The sequence below is a fragment of the Taeniopygia guttata genome, chromosome 3 (genome assembly GCF_048771995.1).
Source record: "Taeniopygia guttata chromosome 3, bTaeGut7.mat, whole genome shotgun sequence".
Lineage (NCBI taxonomy): Eukaryota > Metazoa > Chordata > Aves > Passeriformes > Estrildidae > Taeniopygia > Taeniopygia guttata.
Window position 1 is genome coordinate 90,647,661 of NC_133027.1, and position 18,541 is coordinate 90,666,201.

The 18,541-nt window shown below is 41.9% G+C and overlaps 1 long non-coding RNA gene across 2 annotated transcripts in view; it reads right to left on the minus strand.

Moving 5' to 3' along the window:
- The window catches only part of LOC116808070 (uncharacterized), a 188,630-nt gene extending 171,301 nt beyond the window's left edge, over positions 1-17,329 (minus strand). For both annotated transcript variants that reach the window (XR_004367405.3, XR_012055225.1), the window contains exon 1: positions 17,205-17,329. This is a non-coding gene — a long non-coding RNA (uncharacterized lncRNA). The remainder of the gene's footprint in view (positions 1-17,204) is intronic.
- Between the last annotated feature and the right edge of the window lie 1,212 nt (positions 17,330-18,541).

Sequence of the window (18,541 nt, forward strand, 5' to 3'; positions counted from 1 at the left end):
AAGCACACGCAAACCTGGTACAGTTCACGTGTAGGTACTCCAAGCTTTTACTATTCTACCTCTACGAGGTGGTTCCTAACAGAAATTTAACCTCACCTTAAATGTTTTCACACATCACTTCTCCAGCATGGCTGTAATTTATCACCTATTTTGTGCACAATATGTGCAGCAAGAGCCAAGACCAGCTATACTCCCAAAGTTCTGGTTTCACCTGAAATCAGCCTTTCTCAGCTCATCTTCACTGCATCCTCATGACTGCATGAACTTCAAAGAGCACTTCGAAGACCACACAACTCTTCCTGCAAACAAGCCAGCAGGACAAGAACAATCCCTACAAATAATGTCATAGAGGCAAGACCACACAGAAGATTCCTGCAGTGCCCTTTGGGCTTAAAGATGTAGGGGGTCTGAACTCCCCACTGCTGAGGCCGATCTGCAGCAGCTCCAAGAATCCCCTGTGCACAGCATGCGGTGAGCTCCGTGCCCGCATGGAAGGGTGGAGAACTCCAGATGAGCTCTGTCGATCAGATACCTCTGCTGGGTCTGCCCCAGCTTGCAGCATGCCCTCCTCAAAGTTAAATGGAGCCCAGAGAGAGTTCACACCCCAGCGCCTGACAGGTTGCCAGCTACAGCAGTCCCGTAGCCACTGGGAAAGCTTTGGGACCAGGTGCTGCTGCACAGCAAGCTGGGGAGGTTCTACCCTAGACAATCTCCATGGATGTTATCCCCATGGAACAGCATCACCCCTTGGATGAGTGAAAATTAGAGGACACAAAAACCATCATAACATCCATCTTTGGAAGATGCTGAAGATGCCCACAAGTGAGGGATGGAGGAAAAATGTCTGGTTTGAAAGCCCAACAGGAATGTGGCAATTCACCATGTTTCTTTTTGCAAACTGCCACCTGGTGACTTGCAGTTCTCTTAAAATGAGGGGTTGCTAATTACATTTCTGTGATTGCTAATAGCTAAAAGCAGTTATTTTCTGAAAGCTCATCACAGCCACCATGTCTGGACTGGGGTCAGTGAAATTCAGCCAGGAGCTGGGATGGTTCATTTTGGCCCATCACACAAGTTATAGGAATAGCTTTTCCTAGTATGGTCTGATTTTTGTCAAGGAAGCTTATGGTTTGAGCTAATCTTCATTTTCTCATTGCCCTGGGTTCATATAAAATTTTTCTTTGTTTGATACTGGAATTTTACCCAGAGTGAAAGGAGAAAGGTGGAAGGGCAGAGAGAAGGTTAACATTCCTGAGAGGAAAGATTGGACATGGTGGGACAGCTCTGCTGGGGAGGTCAGGAAGAAGTACTGGTTGCTTCACTTCAGGAATCAGAGGAGCATCCTCAGACACAAAGATACCCTGAAGAAAATGCAGTCTTGGATTAGCTGTATGCTTTTCCCCCTGTACCTCATATGACACGACACAATCTTTTCTTGCTGTCTACTTTTTTCAGAGCACAGAAGATACCGATATTTTTACTAATTTTCCTCATTTGGTATACACCTGTTACACAAAACACCAAATTTGGTGATGTTGAAATTGCATATTTTTCCAATTATTTCCAAGGCTGGTTAGGACTTTGCATAACCCTTGAATGAAACACAGAGGTTACTGACCTAACTGCAGCCTTCCAGTACCTGAAGGGAGTTTACAAGAAAGAGAGAGAAAAACTTTTTGCAAGGGCCTGGGGTGACAGGACAAGGAGGAATGGCTTCACACTGAAAGAGGCAGGTTCAGATAGGATATTATGAAGAAATTCTTTACTGTGAGGATGGTAAGGCCCTAGCACAGATTGCCCAGAGAAACAAACTTTGTTGCCCACAGGCTGCCCCATTCCTGTAAAACCCAGGAAGTGTTCAAGGCCAAGATGGACAGGACTTGGAGCAACCTGGGATAGTGGAAGGTATCCCTGTCCATGGCAAGAGGATTGGAACTGGATGATTTTTAAGTTCCTTCCAATTCAAACCATTCTGTGATTCTGTGATTCACTTGCTTAAATACTTCCTGGTAAGGAACCCAAAATAAATCACAACTCTTGCTAAAGCAAATTTCTCTGAAAATGTGTTTTTTCAAGTTGCAGTATTTACGGAGAATGCTGACAGGAACATTCATCTCTAGATCAGAACCAGCTAGTCTCAGAAGGACATGGAGTCGTGCTCATTTATTCCTGCTACAAGGAACAAGCCTTCAGTTTTCCAAGAGTATAATAGTGCTTTGAAAGAAAATAGGAAGCCCCCTGAACCTTCTGTGGTGCACAAGCATGAGGTGCAGTTTGCATGTGAGTCCTTTGCCACTGAATTTCCTACTTTGCACAGAAGCCAAACAGGGCAGCCCCTGAGCCAGATCCCTGCCAAGACTCTGATTAAAAACTCACTCTCTGCACCTGTCTATTTATTTTACCACTCTGCACCTGCAGTCTGGTTTCAAGAGCCTCATTATTGCTCACTTGTCTCTGGCCTCATTCTGACAAACTTCACAGACAAAATGCCACATTTTCCTCCTAATGACCACCCACTAATGACCAGCTCTGAGCAACCTCTAATAATTTCTCCATTTTTTTCCTGCTCACCGAATATGTAATAATGAACAGTCATACAGCATGCTGAAAGTAGAGTGAATGCAATTTCTAGAAATGGAAATCTGCTTTTAAAAAATTACATCAAAGCAAGTAAAAGATACAAAAGGAGGAAAAAAAAAAAGAAGAAATAGAAAACAAGAATATAATTGGAGACAGTGAGTGACCTTTTTGGGTCCTCAGAGCTTCTATCTAGAAATTTATGCATTCTGCACCTGGAGAGGCCTGCACAGCCCTTGTATTGTATCTCAGTCGCTAATTTCTGTTCTGCGTAAAAGGTAGAGGGGCCCAGCACTGACTCATCTCATTGCTGCTTGTGCTGTCACTGGCCAGACTGGTGCCCTTGCTCAAGCGGGTCTGGGAACAAACTGCTGGAACTCCAAGCTTTTCTTTGAACCCCTTTTTTTTCCAGCCCTCCTTGTAGGTTCTCCCTGACTGCCTTATCTATTTTCCCACAAGATACACTTGGAGCTTGATTGCTTTTGCTAACTAGAAAAAGAGTAAAATCCCTCTTCTCCTTGGACCTATGGACCCAGGAGAGGGCATAGGACAGCCCATGCAAGGACAACTCTTCCAGGCTGTTCTACTGCCAAGGCAATACATGGGAATAGCTCTTACAGGAGGTGCCATAAATCTGTTTTATGGTACAGGTGACAAGCAACCAATGACCACAGCAAAAGCCTAGACCTGGTGATCCTGAAGTGCTTCTTGACACAGAAAATCTATGTTTTGTTACCTACAGTATCAGTTATGCTTGTAAAAATACACTTCTTACAATACCTCCTCCATCCATACATGTGTTAGGATGTGAAGTTCCAACTTTTTAGATACCATCCTGCTGCTTCCCAAGGGACCTTTTCACAGTGTTGCTGCTGCATGAGAATGTGGGCTTGACAAACAAACAGATATTTTAAAGAGATTCCAGTATGAAATTTTAATGGGAAAATCAAATAGCGAGAATTTTGTTTTGTCAAGACATGTTTATCTTTAATCCAGAAGACATTCATGAAAGGATATTATACCACATGCACTTCCAAAGGCAGAGCAAGGGCAGAATATTACCAAATTCTCACTGGTTGCCCAGCCTAAGGGTAGCAAACCACCTCCAGAAGAGAGCCAGCTGTGCCATACAAATAGAGGATTTATTTAGACCTGTTGGTCCAGGCAGATGTGAAGGCAACAGCTCCAGTCTCATTAGTGCAAGCTCCTATGTTATAAACCAGGACCAAAATGGGAGAGGAAAACTCAGATCTTGGATCTGTACCATCAAAGAGAGAACAAAGTTTACCCAGTGAGTCACAAGTCACAAACCAAGAGTGTATTAATCTTCCCTCTGACACATTTCTTCCATCCATCAGATCTAGCATTGTGCTGCTCTAACAGTGAGGATACATCATGTCATTCATGACACATGATGATTCCCAGATGTTCAGAGAGCTCTGCTACCCAGTGGAACAAATGGGTGTTTACAGTAAAATAAGCACCAAATTTAGCAAAACTGAAGATGAAGTTACAAGTTAATTAGTGCAAGAGGGCCTAAGCCCCATGATATACGGCACTCATATTTCTTCAGTAGATCCAGAAGAACAAATTGAGAAATGAGTCCAACAATTGAATAGCAGAAAATCAAAACCAAAAAAAACCCACCCAGAAAGTCACCCTGAGAGAAGCCAGAATAAATAACACCACTGCCGAGCTCTGATGTGGCTCTTCTGGTGGAGTTCTTGGTGCTGAATAAAAGGAGCTCTGAGTCAGGTGCTTGTAAATACAGTCATATGCAACACCAAATCAATGAGAAAGAGTTGGGAGAGGAAAAAGGGTCTAAAAACATCTTGGAGAGTCTGTGAAACTCTCAGCCGACTTTAAGAGCTTCTGATTCAGGCAAGAGCATCACAAGCATCTTTGAAGGTTATTTACTCTTAAATTTCTCTAGTGGCATATTGAGGAGCAGCTGGAGAAGGTGGACACCTACCTGAGGCTGTGGGAGGAGATATGAGCTCAAGCCCAGGTGACTTAAACAAACTGAGGCAAAATACAGCTTTCCACTGGACTGCCTTGATGCTGATGTTTCCAATCTAACATAAGGAGTGAAAAATGGCAAACACTCAAACCAGACACTGCTAAACCCCAGTGAGACCAAAACTAACTTCCTGTTAAAGGCTGTCCTCCTAAAAAGTTTAATGTTCCCAAAAATCATTACAGTTCTCCAGGTCTTCTGCTAAATCTTCCTTCCTCTCCCAGACATTTCAGTCAGTACTGAATGGAGCCATGCAAAAAGAATCCAACCACCCATTCTCTGGCAAATCCAGGAGGCAGGAACAGCCCATGGAACCCATGGCACTGCCAGCAGTGGGGATCCTGCTGACCCCAGAACATCTCTCTGGAGACAGAGTTCATACAGTTGACAGAGGGCCAAACACCAGTACTGTGCCTGGATACCTTCCTTATTCTCTGCTAGCGAACAAATTCATTTTCCATATAGCACTAAATAGGCCAACTTTTAACCTGGCTTACAGTGCTGAAAACAACCTGCAAAAAACAGGTGGGAGCCTCCTTTCATGCAAGCCAAAAGACAGATAAAAATAGACTTAAATTGCCATTGGAAATATGGCAAAACAATCCTTTTCCATCTGCTCAAGCAAACTCTGGGAGTAAGTGAACTAGCAGGTCCCCACTGCAAGCAAGGTATTGCTGCTCTTCAGTTAAGATGAACATGACAGCAATCGATTGCCTCTATCTCTTGAAGGCATCAATCAGAGCCCAAAGCTGAGTGTGCACCTTGTCTGTCCCTCCCAAACCCTGCTGAAACTCTGCCTGTTCCTTCCTAAATGTTTAGAGCAGCATTCCCTCACAAGCAAATGCCTTTCCTCTCCTGCCATCTCTGTATCCCCATCCAGCCCGGAGTTCAATCCTGCTGCCATCTCCTCACTTTGAAGTTGACCACAAGCGATGAGTTCAAGATGCAAAAGCCAGGGCATTTGCAGAAAGAGTTCTTACACAGCCAAGATATCCTTCCAGAGAGATTAGAGCCAAAGGCTATAATTAACACGTCCCTGCTGCTGTTATGATAGCGTAGCCCTGATCACCCACACTGACATTCAGCTTGCCAGAGTCATCCCAAAGGAAGGATCCTCATCACCATCTAATTATCCCAAACTTCAGCCTGTTGCTCAAGAGGGTTGCTTCTGTGGATAGGCTGCTTAAAATACCCCATGTACCCAGGCATGGAAACACAGACTTCCCCTCAGTCCAAACACAGCCAGTTTAATCAAGTCAGACTGTGACCTGTCCCAAGCAGAAGGGAGATAGAAGAGTTTTTGTTTAAACAAGGGGAGAAAAAAAAGCAGCCAAATCCTTGCCTTATTTATGGTAATGTAAATCTAGAATAACTGGATAAATATAACCAAAGTTAAAGCTTTTATAAACAGGTATAAATCAGATCAGCTTAAACACATGCAAGTTTTTAAGACTCTTTGGCATCTTTTAAACCTCAGTTTAGATGCTCAGTCAGGCTGAGTCCAGCCTTTCAGCTGCCTGTTATTTATGGGACTGTTCACAAAGTTGAGTGGTCACCCCACAGGACATGTTTAACCTCTATTTGCACGACACTTAGCAGATGTGTAAACTGAAAGGCTGGCAGAAATTTGAGTGTGCACAACTGGGGGACAGTACTGTCCCTCAAAAATATAAATTATCAAATAGAGCCATTAAAAAGCCAAAATTAAAAATCAAGATGTCTACCCCAGGAGATCATGATTTTTCATTTCAGATTGAGATCAAATATTCAGTATTTTTTCCCCATAGAATCAAAAGTTCAGAGCTTTTTTTTTTTTTTTTTTTTTTTTCAGTTTGAACTGTTGAAATATTTTGACTGAAGATAAACATTTTGGCATTTCCAAGTCAGAATGTATACATGTGGTTTGTCAACAAAATTAGGTTAGAAATCGCAAAGGAAGAGGTTTTCATGTGAGGTTTATATTGTACTTCCTGCTTTTTGAAGAAACAGTGCAATCATGTACAGGTCAAAAAGTTAAGAGGTGCTCGAAAAGGCTAACAATGAATTGCCCACTCTTCTTTAATCTCAGATCAGTTTTGAATTCAGTTTGCATTATCCTTGATTTTATTCAAGATAATTAATCTGCTTTTCCAGCTGCATAGGTAGATACAGAGACCTGGACTACCAAAGACTTTCATTCACAATCTAGGACTAGAGGTGTAGAAAAGCACGAAAATATTATTATTACCTTTATATGTGTTTTTTTGAATTGGATGTGTAAAGACTCAGCACTCAGAGAACACCTGAAGGACAACTCTGCTGCCACAGGCACTGGCACAGCAAAGGATCTGAATGAGCAAACTATTGGCCATGCAATCATTTTTACTATTTCTTTATTTTAACTGCAGTGCAGAGAGTAAGAGTTCAGGCAACAGAATATTTTAAATCTGTGCTCTTAATGCAGAATAGAACTGCATGGCCAGAAGAGTTACATTTGTCTTGCTTTTATTTAAACTCCTGTATCTTGATTCTGGCAAGGAGTTGAAATCGGCAGAATAATTCTCTTTTCTCAATATCTCTAGATTGCCTTCAAACAAGGTAGCTGGAAAGATTGGAATCCAGATAATTTCCATCTACCCCTATATCTTACTAGTCAAAGCTTACGTGAGCTACAGGTAACAGCAACAGGTCTTGATCTGAAAAATAGAATTGTATTTTATGACTTTGGAAAATGTAAATCAGAGATTTTATTTTTTTTTACAGAGATGTTTTTGTGTATATATATATAAACCCAGTAAGAAACCAAGACTATTTTTCTTTTCCATATTTCTGTCTTTAATTACTATGAGTTCTATGATAATATATCCCACTTATATAATTAATTGGTACTTTGGAAAGGGAGTCTTTATCTTAAAGATACTCAAGCACCCACAAGGAGAGGGGAAGGGAAGGGAAGGGAAGGGAAGGGAAGGGAAGGGAAGGGAAGGGAAGGGAAGGGAAGGGAAGGGAAGGGAAGGGAAGGGAAGGGAAGGGAAGGGAAGGGAAGGGAAGGGAAGGGAAGGGAAGGGAAGGGAAGGGAAGGGAAGGGAAGGGAAGGGAAGGGAAGGGAAGGGAAGGGAAGGGAAGGGAAGGGAAGGGAAGGGAAGGGAAGGGAAGGGAAGGGAAGGGAAGGGAAGGGAAGGGAAGGGAAGGGAAGGGAAGGGAAGGGAAGGGAAGGGAAGGGAAGGGAAGGGAAGGGAAGGGAAGGGAAGGGAAGGGAAGGGAAGGGAAGGGAAGGGAAGGGAAGGGAAGGGAACTTGATACCAGGTACAAATTATTAGAGAAAATACCTGAACTATATTGCAAAAAATACTGAAGATAGAATATCTTGTTGTGGCACTCTGTCTATCCAAACTGAAAGGTTTTGAATCTCAGAGAGCAGCTGCTACTGAACATCACATTCTAACATCCAGCAGAATAGCCAAGCAACAATGAAAACATGCAAAGTCAGGAAGCAAGTTTGAAAATGTAAGCAGCTGTTTTTCTTGTTAGGCATAAATTTCATGCAATTGGATTCTCAATTCATTTTCTATCAAGAGAACAACTGACATCCAAATATTTGATGTAACATTCAAGTACTTTGCAACACAAGCAGTCCAGACTTCTCTGAGTTTTGCCTTTTACAAAACACTCACAATATTTTACTCCTGTCAAGGGCTTAAATTTTCTTTATGGAAAGAGATGTGGGAGTACAAACGGCTGAGATGCAGTGCTAATCTATTTAAAAAAAACCATCTCTCTTACATCAAGGATTCTTTGCTAAAATAACAATGAATCAAATTAACTACATGGACACAACATTAAGCTTCCCTTGCAACAGAATTATGACTTTTAGACAATGGTAGATTTAAAATTCTTTCTAGCCAAGCACTAGACCAACATCTATGAGAATTTAAATAGTTGCATGAAACCAAAAAGAAGGATACATCATTTTAGAGGAGAGGATAGTCCATCTTAGATCTTTGAAGTTTTTGGTACTGAAATAATCACAGGAAGTGGAAATGAATGCAAGAGATGAATATAATGCACACAACACCTAACATTTTGTCCCAGTGACTCTAAAGGGGCATAATTTTAAAAGTTTAGGAGTTCAGGGAGTACACATGTTGGATAAATAATTGCAAAGTCTTCAAGTTAAGCAGAGAATTGCACTAACCCAAACAGCCTCTGAATCTCAACTTGCTTAAATTCACCTATATTCATTTCTGGGTTTGGTCCTAGGAATGGGATCTGCTACATAGTGGTTTATTTTCTTGGGGAAACAAAATGAATGAGTGGTATTAGAATCACCAGAGAGGCTTAGGTGCAGGTCACTAACAATATTAAACATATGGATGAGTGGAACAGCCTAACAGATTCTAGAAAAGGGGAAAACTTTGCTGTGGAAACTCTGTGCATTGCCTTCCAATTGTCACAAGGAACACCAATCCCAAAAAGCTGAAGCTCCCCATCATCAGGGAATAGGAATATCATTTGCAAGGAAGAGGAAGCCACCAAGCAGAAGACAAAAGCCTTCAGAAGCTTGGGCTTGTCCATGAAATGGAACTGTTGATTTATTTCCTGCAGCATCACACGCTCCAGAGCCAGGAATACAACAAAGATCTGAGCTGTGGGTTCCTAGACAAGGTTCAAATCATCCTGCCATGTGAGACCTACATGGCATCACACAGTTTTCCCCAGCATGTGTCACTGCCTCCTCGTATCATCCACACATTGGAGGGGAAGGAAAGAAAGCGCCTGCCTGGAAGGGGAGAGGTGGGGTAAAGCAAGAAGGTCCAGGAGCTGGATACTTACAATCCAGCTATTGGGTCTCCAGGAGAAGCTTGCAGTAGCAGAGGGCCCTGAATGTAAAAACTGGATAAGTGTAATATTTCTAAGATTATTCTAGCATCCCATATCCTCATCCAAGTTGCAAGTGCCCTCTCCAGGTAGGAGAAATAAAGGTTTATGTCACATAAATCTCGGAGCCTTTTGCTGAGCAGATGGATGGCCAGCTTTCTGCTCTCTTAGGTAAGCAATAGAGGAAATTATACTGCAATTCAGAGACCTTTGAAATAAAATGGCTTTTGGCAATGCTTAGACTTGGGCTAATATCACAGCAGTTATTTCTGTCAGCTTCAGAGTACTGTGCTGTGGCAAATTAATGGAAAAAAAAGATGAGAGTTGGTTAATTGCTCTGGGATTTTCTCTCTGAATGTTCAGGCTAGATTAAGGAAAAGGCCTTGCCCTTGCCTATGTAGCCTCTTATTTCCAATTGGTGTTACAGCAGTGCTGGCCTCGCTGCTCCTATTAAAGGTCAGTCAATGTTTCCACTATAAACCTCCTTTACTGCAGATTTCACACAAGTGTGTTGAGTTTAATTTACTCTGGAATGAATCACAGTTCTTCTTGACCTGGAAATGGAGGTGTTTAGAGCTGTTCTTTAAATCTGTATGCTTATTTCAGTATTAACCTGGGACATCTTCAAAAAAGGTCATTTCTAACACACATTCTTCTTTAAAAAGATTCCAAGCATAGATGATCCCCTTTGGATAACTGATTCCTTCAAAACACCAGCCAGTGGTTTCCTGATTTAGTCCCAAAGCAATATTGGCAGCTCATTGTATGTTATCTGAGAAACTATGGTTATCAAGCTTTATTATTCAATAGAGGGTGGATCACTTCTGAAAAATGAAAATCTGAAAGGAAGGTATTACTACTCGGAACAATTTCAGTTTCCACATAAAAAGTTGCATTTCAAAATGGACTGTGCACACAACCAGCAATTTGACACAGCACAGTCCCCAGGACAGATTATGAAAATTATTTTTGCCATTGGGCAGGAAACAAAAAAAATACTGCAATCAAAATCCTATATTCTCCAAACTTCTCTAGAAATTAAGTACTCCACGGGATATCTCTAGGGCAACTGATCGTTCCTTTGTAAAATGAATAATCACCAAGGAATTATTTGTAAAATCCCCTCATTATACACCCACACACATCTTCTTTCCCACTGAAGCAATAGCTCCTGCTGTCTATCTTCTGCCTTCCTCTATTGGGATGAGGCCTCCTCCACAGGTAGGAGATGCCAAGTGTCAGCTCTGGTGGGCTATTCCCTGTTCTGCCTTAGCTGGGGCACAAAGAACACATGCAGCCCCCACCCCAGGGCTGAAGCTGATCCCTTGTTCCCTTTTCCCCTGGAGGGCAAAAGAGCCAGGGAGCCTTTTCTCCCTCTAGAAAGGAGTTGCAATAAAAGAGGAGGAGGCTTACCAGAAAATTCAGGTTTGGTGTCACATATCTGTCATTGAGGTATGTAAGAAAGGATGGACGGTGGGGATCTAAGAATTTGGAAATAGTTTCATATTCCATGTTACAGTATAAAAACTGCCACAATTTCAACAGGAAAAATCAAAGCGCTTCCTGATTGGTCATGATTTTATTCTCAAGGAATTATTTGGCAGATATTATCCAATTTGTGAGGTTTCACTCTGAACAAAACAAGAGCAAAATTCTTTTTCCACGGTTATTTGCATTCTTTGCCCATCCCTACTTTCAGCTTTAAGTCTCTCCACACGCACCTAGGCTTGCTCATCCACACCCGCACACCTGGTTCTCCGTTAGGACTGCCTTGGCGTGGCCCCAAGAGCAGTGGATTTTTAAGCCAACACCCAATTCTCATGCAGATGACAATTGCACACCTATGGCTATGCTTTCAAACTATCTAAATGCACACAGGGCATCTGCAGAACTCAGTTGCAGAGGTGTAAATTTAGACTGTTGCAACAATCTTGATGGAAATCTGATTAAATTCTTACTGCATCAGGAGCAGGGTCTGGTTTAGCTCAGGCTGTTTGGAGGAGGTCAAGCTAAAGGCAGAACTCACTGTGAGGATTTTAGAGCCAGAATGGCCATGCAAGGAGTTCTGCCATCAGGCTGCACAGTTTACCAAGTCAGGTGAGAATGACCTGTGTATCTCTGTAGCAGTTACAAGTAAATTGCATTTTCACACTCTTCTTCTCAGATTTAAGAATTAAAAGCCTGATACTTTGAAACAAAGATGAATGAGCTGATGCCTCACAAACTTCCATGAGCTGGCACCAGAGCTGAAGTTCAAGGCATCCTAAACTTCAACATGGAAAAAATTCTTTACTCCAAGGATGGTGGGATCCTTTCACAGGTTGCCCAGAGAAGCTGTGGATGCCCCATCCCTGGAGTGTTTAAGGCCAGCCTGGATGGGGCTCTGAGCCACCTGGTTAGAGAAAGGTGTCCTTGTCCACAGCAGAAGGTTGGAACAAGATGATCTTTGAGGTCCCTTCCAACCCAAACCTTTCTATGATTTGATGTTATGAACATGGACACAAGGATTGCAGGCAGTGTTAACATGGTGATACCACGTACCAATAAGACATGGACCATGTTCAAATGATGGGCTGAGCTCATTCACCTCAACCAGTATCAACTCATGTAGTCATGCCTTCCTATTAATCAGCATTTTGCAGGTATATTTGCAAAAGCAGCTTTTATAGTGCAGCCAGCTGCCATGGAATACCCTGGGGAGGACACAAGTGCATCTGAAGAAATGGGACTTTGAGCAGTGCAGCTTTGTGTGTCTCCACCTTCATCAGTGCTCTGCTGGGACAGCAGGGAGGCAGCTCATGCAGAATGGGAAGGATAATTAAAGGAAACCATGCTGGAAGAGATTCACTAGAGAAAATCTCTCAACCCAAAAGACCCACTCACTGTATCCCTGAGGAGAAAGAGGTCCTCTGGCTGGCACAATAAACCATGATCTCTATTCAGAGGGAAGAAGAACTCACACTTTTAGGCTTGTCAGTAAAGTGGACTCAGTCCAAAACAGCAGGACAGCTCAGTAGTAAGTTGGATCTGTAACTATTTACTTTTAAGTGAGGTTTGGCTCCCAGTTTCCAGACTAAAGTCAGGACTTTCTACCCTTTCCATGTTGACTGACCACTTACCTAAAAGCATATGACTCTTACAGGTAATTTTAAGGTGTCGGAGTATTTCACCCGGCATTTGTCAAGGGCTTCCACAGGCCTGTATTTCTGCATCTCTGCATTTACAATATGGAAAGCCTTTTCCCTCTGAGCCCATGTTGTACACACGATGAGAAAACCTCCTATAATGTCCTAACAAAACATGCTTGAACAGAGCCAGCAAGATTTCACTATAAGCTATTTCTGTAGGCTAATTCTATTGCATAACTTAAACGATTGACAATCAGCCATAGAAGAACAAAAGATGTGTTGAACAAGAGAGGGGATCTTCTTAAGTCACATGACACTTGCTGTTTCCAGCTCATATTTTCAGTGTAGAGCACCACAGAAATATAGGAGAAGACAGAGGTGGTCAATTACTGTCTCAGCTGAGCAGAGTCTTTGTGTCCAGCTGCTGAGTGACTGATGCCACTGCCCCTTTTAATTTCTGAAGGGCCTGAAATGTGTTTAAGCTCCACTTATTTACTAACTTTTCAAATTGTAATAGGCTGTGCTTTTGTTCATTCAAATTACCTCAATTTTCTTTTATTTTTCCTCTTTTTTTTCCAGATGGAAACTATCTGCAAGAAAACCCTTTGGTAATAGAGAAACCAGCAACTTGTGGGATGAGTTCGGGACTGCTTGGGAAGAAGAGACCCAGGGAGCACACGTTATTTATCTTGCATTACTCCACTTTTTTCCAAACATGTTTTTATATAACACGACAGGTTATCACTTCTTGCCTTTGGCTACAGATGGGTAGGACTGCAAACAATCAAATGCAAATCAAGAACAGTCTACAGCAGACACACCATTGTATTGTCATGGCATCACTCCTACTCACTCCATTAGTCAAAGCACTCCCTTGGTTTGGTTATTTGGATGGAGTAGCTGGGTGGAGATGGAGAATGGGGGTGGATGGCCCTTCTCCAGCAGAGCAAACACTCTCCTCAGGGGACGTCTCTTACGACAAGGAATTCCTCATGACATCATGGGCTGCTTGACGCAGGAATGATGTGCTTGAGCTGGAATGGCTCCCACTGAGTTTTATAACACAGCCAAAATAGGATGAGCAAATCCTAAAAGGATAATCAATTCAGGGGCGTGGCTGTACTTAGACCAGGATTTTTCCTTCCTTCCTTTCCCAATAGTAAGATGTGTTTCAGAAATGCAGCTTCTAACCCCAAGAAAGCGGGATACACACACTGACTATGATTAGCAGAGCTTTCCTTTTCTTGGGTTTATGCACAAAACACCAACTCAAAAGTTTTCCCTTTCAGGATCAATTAAAAGAAATCTTCACACAACATAATAAAATAACCCAATAGTCTTCAAGAATGGATCAAGTAGTTTTAAAACTTAAGTCAGCCATGCTTTAGATTTAGATCTATGTTTACTATTTAGAAACAGGCTGACATTTTCTTGCCAGAGGAAAAAAAGAACAGCAAATTTGGGCTAGATGAACTAAGGAATTGTTTGTCCTGTCTAATTCACCAAAAACTCAAGAGACATTTACTCAAATGCTTCACATCTCAAGAAGTTCACACAGTGTACAGACCAAGCTGGCATCATTGACAGAGGACATCTCATCAAAGCACATTCTATAAATCACAATGTGGGCAGCACCATGGGGATGAGAAATATCCTTTTTTGCTCTGTTTTTGATTAATAGAGCAAAGCAAGTCCTGGTCAGGACTACAAAACACAACAGGACAAGGCAGACCAGGGATATTCGATCTTCTCTAACTCCTGGGTAGAGTTTTAGGGCAGGAGATTTTAACTCAAATTTTCTGTGCTTTACTTGGCTTGGAACAACTGACAAGGGCAATTCCTACACACTTTTGTTGTTTCAGTTAAAACAATTGTGAAAGGACAGGTAAGTATGGCTACACACATCTAAGTGGGTAAAAAATATATCCTGTCATGATATTACAACAACAACATAATGAGATCCAACAAGCTGTAGTACACAGAACCTGATATTAAAAAACCAATCAGCTTGTCTCAAAAAATTAAATTTTTGTCTTCTAGAAAAAATGCAATCAAGAAAGAACAGACAGCTTTAGTGAGATGTCATAACCTGGAATCAGCAAAATAAAATTCCCAAATAAACCTGAGCTATTATTCCAAGGGAAATATTGTACAGTGATTATAATTTAGTGAAAAACTAAATTGAAAGTGTAATTGACAAAATTAGTGGAATATATACTGTGGCCACATCTCTGCCTTGGATCTGCTCACAAGGAGCTTGGTGAGATGGAAGAAGAAAAGATTTGGCTACTGTCAAAAAGAATTTCTCCTCCTGCACTATGAAACAGTCTGTAAGCCCAAACATAAACTCACAGTAAGAGTTTCCAATAATAGGCAAAAGTACAATACACAATTATCTGTGTTACACAACTGCTGAAAATCTCATTCGTAATGAATCCACAGGTTCCCCAGGAGGCGAATCTCTGCCATGGTTTCTGCAATTGTTCAGGATCTCTCGCTAAGGACAAGCAGGGCAGGTTTGACCCCAGCTGTCCCCCACATCCCAGGACACCATCCTCCCAGGTTGTATCCTACTTCTCCTTGACAGCACACTACACAAACACACCCTCCCAGGCCCCAGCACACCTTTCCCATTATTTGAAATGCTTTTCACTGTGGAGCACATGTGCATTCTTCCAAACATGTGTAAGAGCTCCAGGGGCCCGGGGGAGTCACAGCCCCCATGGTGTGCAGCAGGAACACAGCCAGCCCGCCTGAAAAGAGAATCGCCCTGAGCAATGCTTATTCTTAGATTAGCCACACACAACAGGGAGATCTTCCTATCTGAAAAGTGCATATTTGGAGAAGTACACCTCCTGCCAAGGCTTTCCCAAGTGGCTCCCAGGTGCACCAAGGCTAGCAGGGGTATTAAAGAGAAGGTGAAAACAAACTCTGGCATGGGAGAGAGGGAACACAATAAATTCTCCTCTTAATCCCTGATATTTAAGGGATCACTTTAAACCCTGCAGCATGAGATTTGTGATTCCTGACAGCATATGTTCTTTATTTGGGTTATTCCTATTATTCCTGTCGGTGTTTGCTATTGTCTTTTCTGCAACAGGAGCTCAACGGCCAATGAAAGCAGCACAGGTGACTGGCAATTTTCCATGATCCTCTCCCCTCACAGTCCCATTCCTCACTTGAATTTAATCAGGTGGTTTTAGCCTGGTATATCATGCTTTACTCTGCGAGGCACACTACACCTAAGGCTCACCTACACACTGTGTCACTGGCATCTTAAATCACCATTCTGGCTCCAGGGTAGCTCTAGGAGTATCAGCATGTACTGACTATCCCTCATTAAAATTCAGCAGCGCTGGAGCAGATAAATTGTGCAACCCTATTGTTCCTGCTGTGTGGTTGCAGGCATTCACATAATCTTATTATGACTTTTGGGTGGTTCGCATGATATTTACACTTTAATTTTCTGTGCTGTAGGTTCAAAGAGGAGCGTGTGAAATAGTAATATATGGCTCTTGGAACTGGGAAAAGATTAAGAGTCTCCTAAAATAAATACAAAGTGATCTAACATCACCACAGTGCAGAATTTACACTGGAGCAAGGCAAAATATCTGTAAACTGTTCTGGGAAAACTAGTATTTTTGTTTTGGAAAAAAACAGTGTCTTTGAAAATCTTCATGTTAAGTTAAGGTTCTAATATTATAAGCTTCATTAATGCCCTGGAGCCCTTTCCACAGAGCAGATACTCACCGTGTTTGCCACCAGATGAATCCAAAATGGAATTGCAGTGCCCTCCTTGGGGATCTTCTCTGCATTTCACTAGGGACCTACACTCCTCAAATATCAGCAACTGGCAAAATGAACAAACTTAGAAGAAAACACCTAGGGCTATTTTCCCATAAGGAACTTTGCCTTAAGGGACCCATCAGAAAGAGGTGAAGGGAAAATACTTCCCCGTTTGTAGTGAAATCCTTTTCCAAAAGGATTTACATTGACAACCCAGGGACACCTCAAAATATCTGAAACTTTGCATAATGCTTACAAAACAATACAGATGAGCAGGCCTTGGAAGAAAACAAGGAAGTGTGGCTGCTGATGATTCCCAGAAAAATGCTTTCATCACACAAATACAGTTGAGAAATAAAGGAAAAGGAAAGACTCAAGGAACCTTGACCTGATAGGGTATCCCTCTATACATAACTGTGCTGAATTAACACACTGGCAACATCAGCCCTAGCAGCTGGCAAACACATTAACAACCCCTATAAGAAAGAGTGCTTGAATTTGGATCCTCAGCGTTATTCGTCACCTTCCCCCTTCAGAAAGTGTGGCCATGGCATTGTCAAGGTTTCAGAACATGGACTGATTTGTGCCTTCCTCCAGTTTCCTCTGATAAACCCCAAATGAAATGTGTGCACCTCAGTGTTAGCTCAGGAGGAAGATGCTCTGAGCTCTTCGCACTCTTCTTTTCATAGCACACGTACACTATTTCCATGTGCTTTTATTGACACAACTGTATTTACATTTCTATTTGATGTGTACAATGCACATCAGGATTTAATGGCGCAGACAGGACAAGAATCCAAAAATTCCAACCTATTTCTCAACTACAAGACTTTACTCACCCCAGCCCTTGGCTTCTCTACAAGGACCACCAACAGAGGCAACAGCTGAAGACAACTGCAGTAGTTTTTTTTGGAATATGAACACGAGGAATTCAGCTGACACTGGAGGGATTCTGGACGGTGGGTTATACACCTGCCAGGGAGAAGCAGCTATTTAGAAGGCTGTCTCTGGGGTTTTTCCCTTCTATCCCTCACCAATAAAAGAAAAGCAGCCCATCACATAAGGTGGTGCATGCTCCACGTGACTTCTTTCCTCTCCCCGCGACTTCTTTCCTCTCCCTGCTTCCACTTCCTCTCTTCTGGTAAAGCGGGAGAAGTAAAGAGCAGCAGGAGCAGCCATGATGTTTCTCCTTTTTGTGGTTTAGTGCTGCAGTGTGTGATCTCTGCTTTCTTTAGTCACAAGCTGGCAGGTACAGCCTCAGTGAGGCTGCTGCAGTGGAAGTTCAATAGACAGTCTAAAAGGGGTGGCTGGCACCGATGACTTCGACAATAAACCTTGTGTTTACTGGTCCAGGATCAAGCAAACCTTGCTGGCCTAAACCTTTGCTATATATATATTAACATACTTCATTACATAAAGTCTTTAACCATAGTGAGTGAAACATTACCAATGGGAAATCCATAAAAGATGGAATCCACAGAATGGAATGTTTTGATTTATTTTTGCCTACCTTCTCCCAGGAGACAATCAAAGAGTACACAATATTTTAGTTTTCCTCAAATTAATTATTTGTAAGCTCTTCCCCATCAGACTTCCCTCTTGGTGTAGAATAGCATACCTCCCCTCAGAAAAAAAAAAAAAAATCTTTAAATTCCACAGGAAACATCTTAGCACCTTTTATGTGGCCCAAAATAAACAGTCCATAATCCAGCAAAATCTTTTTTAAGAATAATGGGCAAGGAAATGGCTAGAAAAATAATTTCTTAAAATCCAACAGCAGAAAAAAAACAGGAAAATGTCTGAGTTTTGCATCTGTATTTTATCAACACCCACTTTCTAGTCCACGTTTATCTTACCATATGAATATTGGGCTTCACTTCATCACATTAATTAAACTGCTCAGGTATTAGAGGATACTTTCAGAAATAAGTATCTGGAGGCTGTTTATAGGTAGAGAAGTATCACAAGGATACTTTAAGTACAGGAATGCTAAATAAAATCACTGCTGAGGGAAACAGAAACCTGTTCATCAGTTCTCATGTTTTTAAAATTTTTGGGCCTTTTCTGCATCATTTAAAGCTGTGCAAATCATCAGTGTCCGCAGTGGACAAAGAAATTCTCTCCTATCTTTTTATACTAAGTACAGATATAAGCATTAGCTTTATAAGGGAATCCT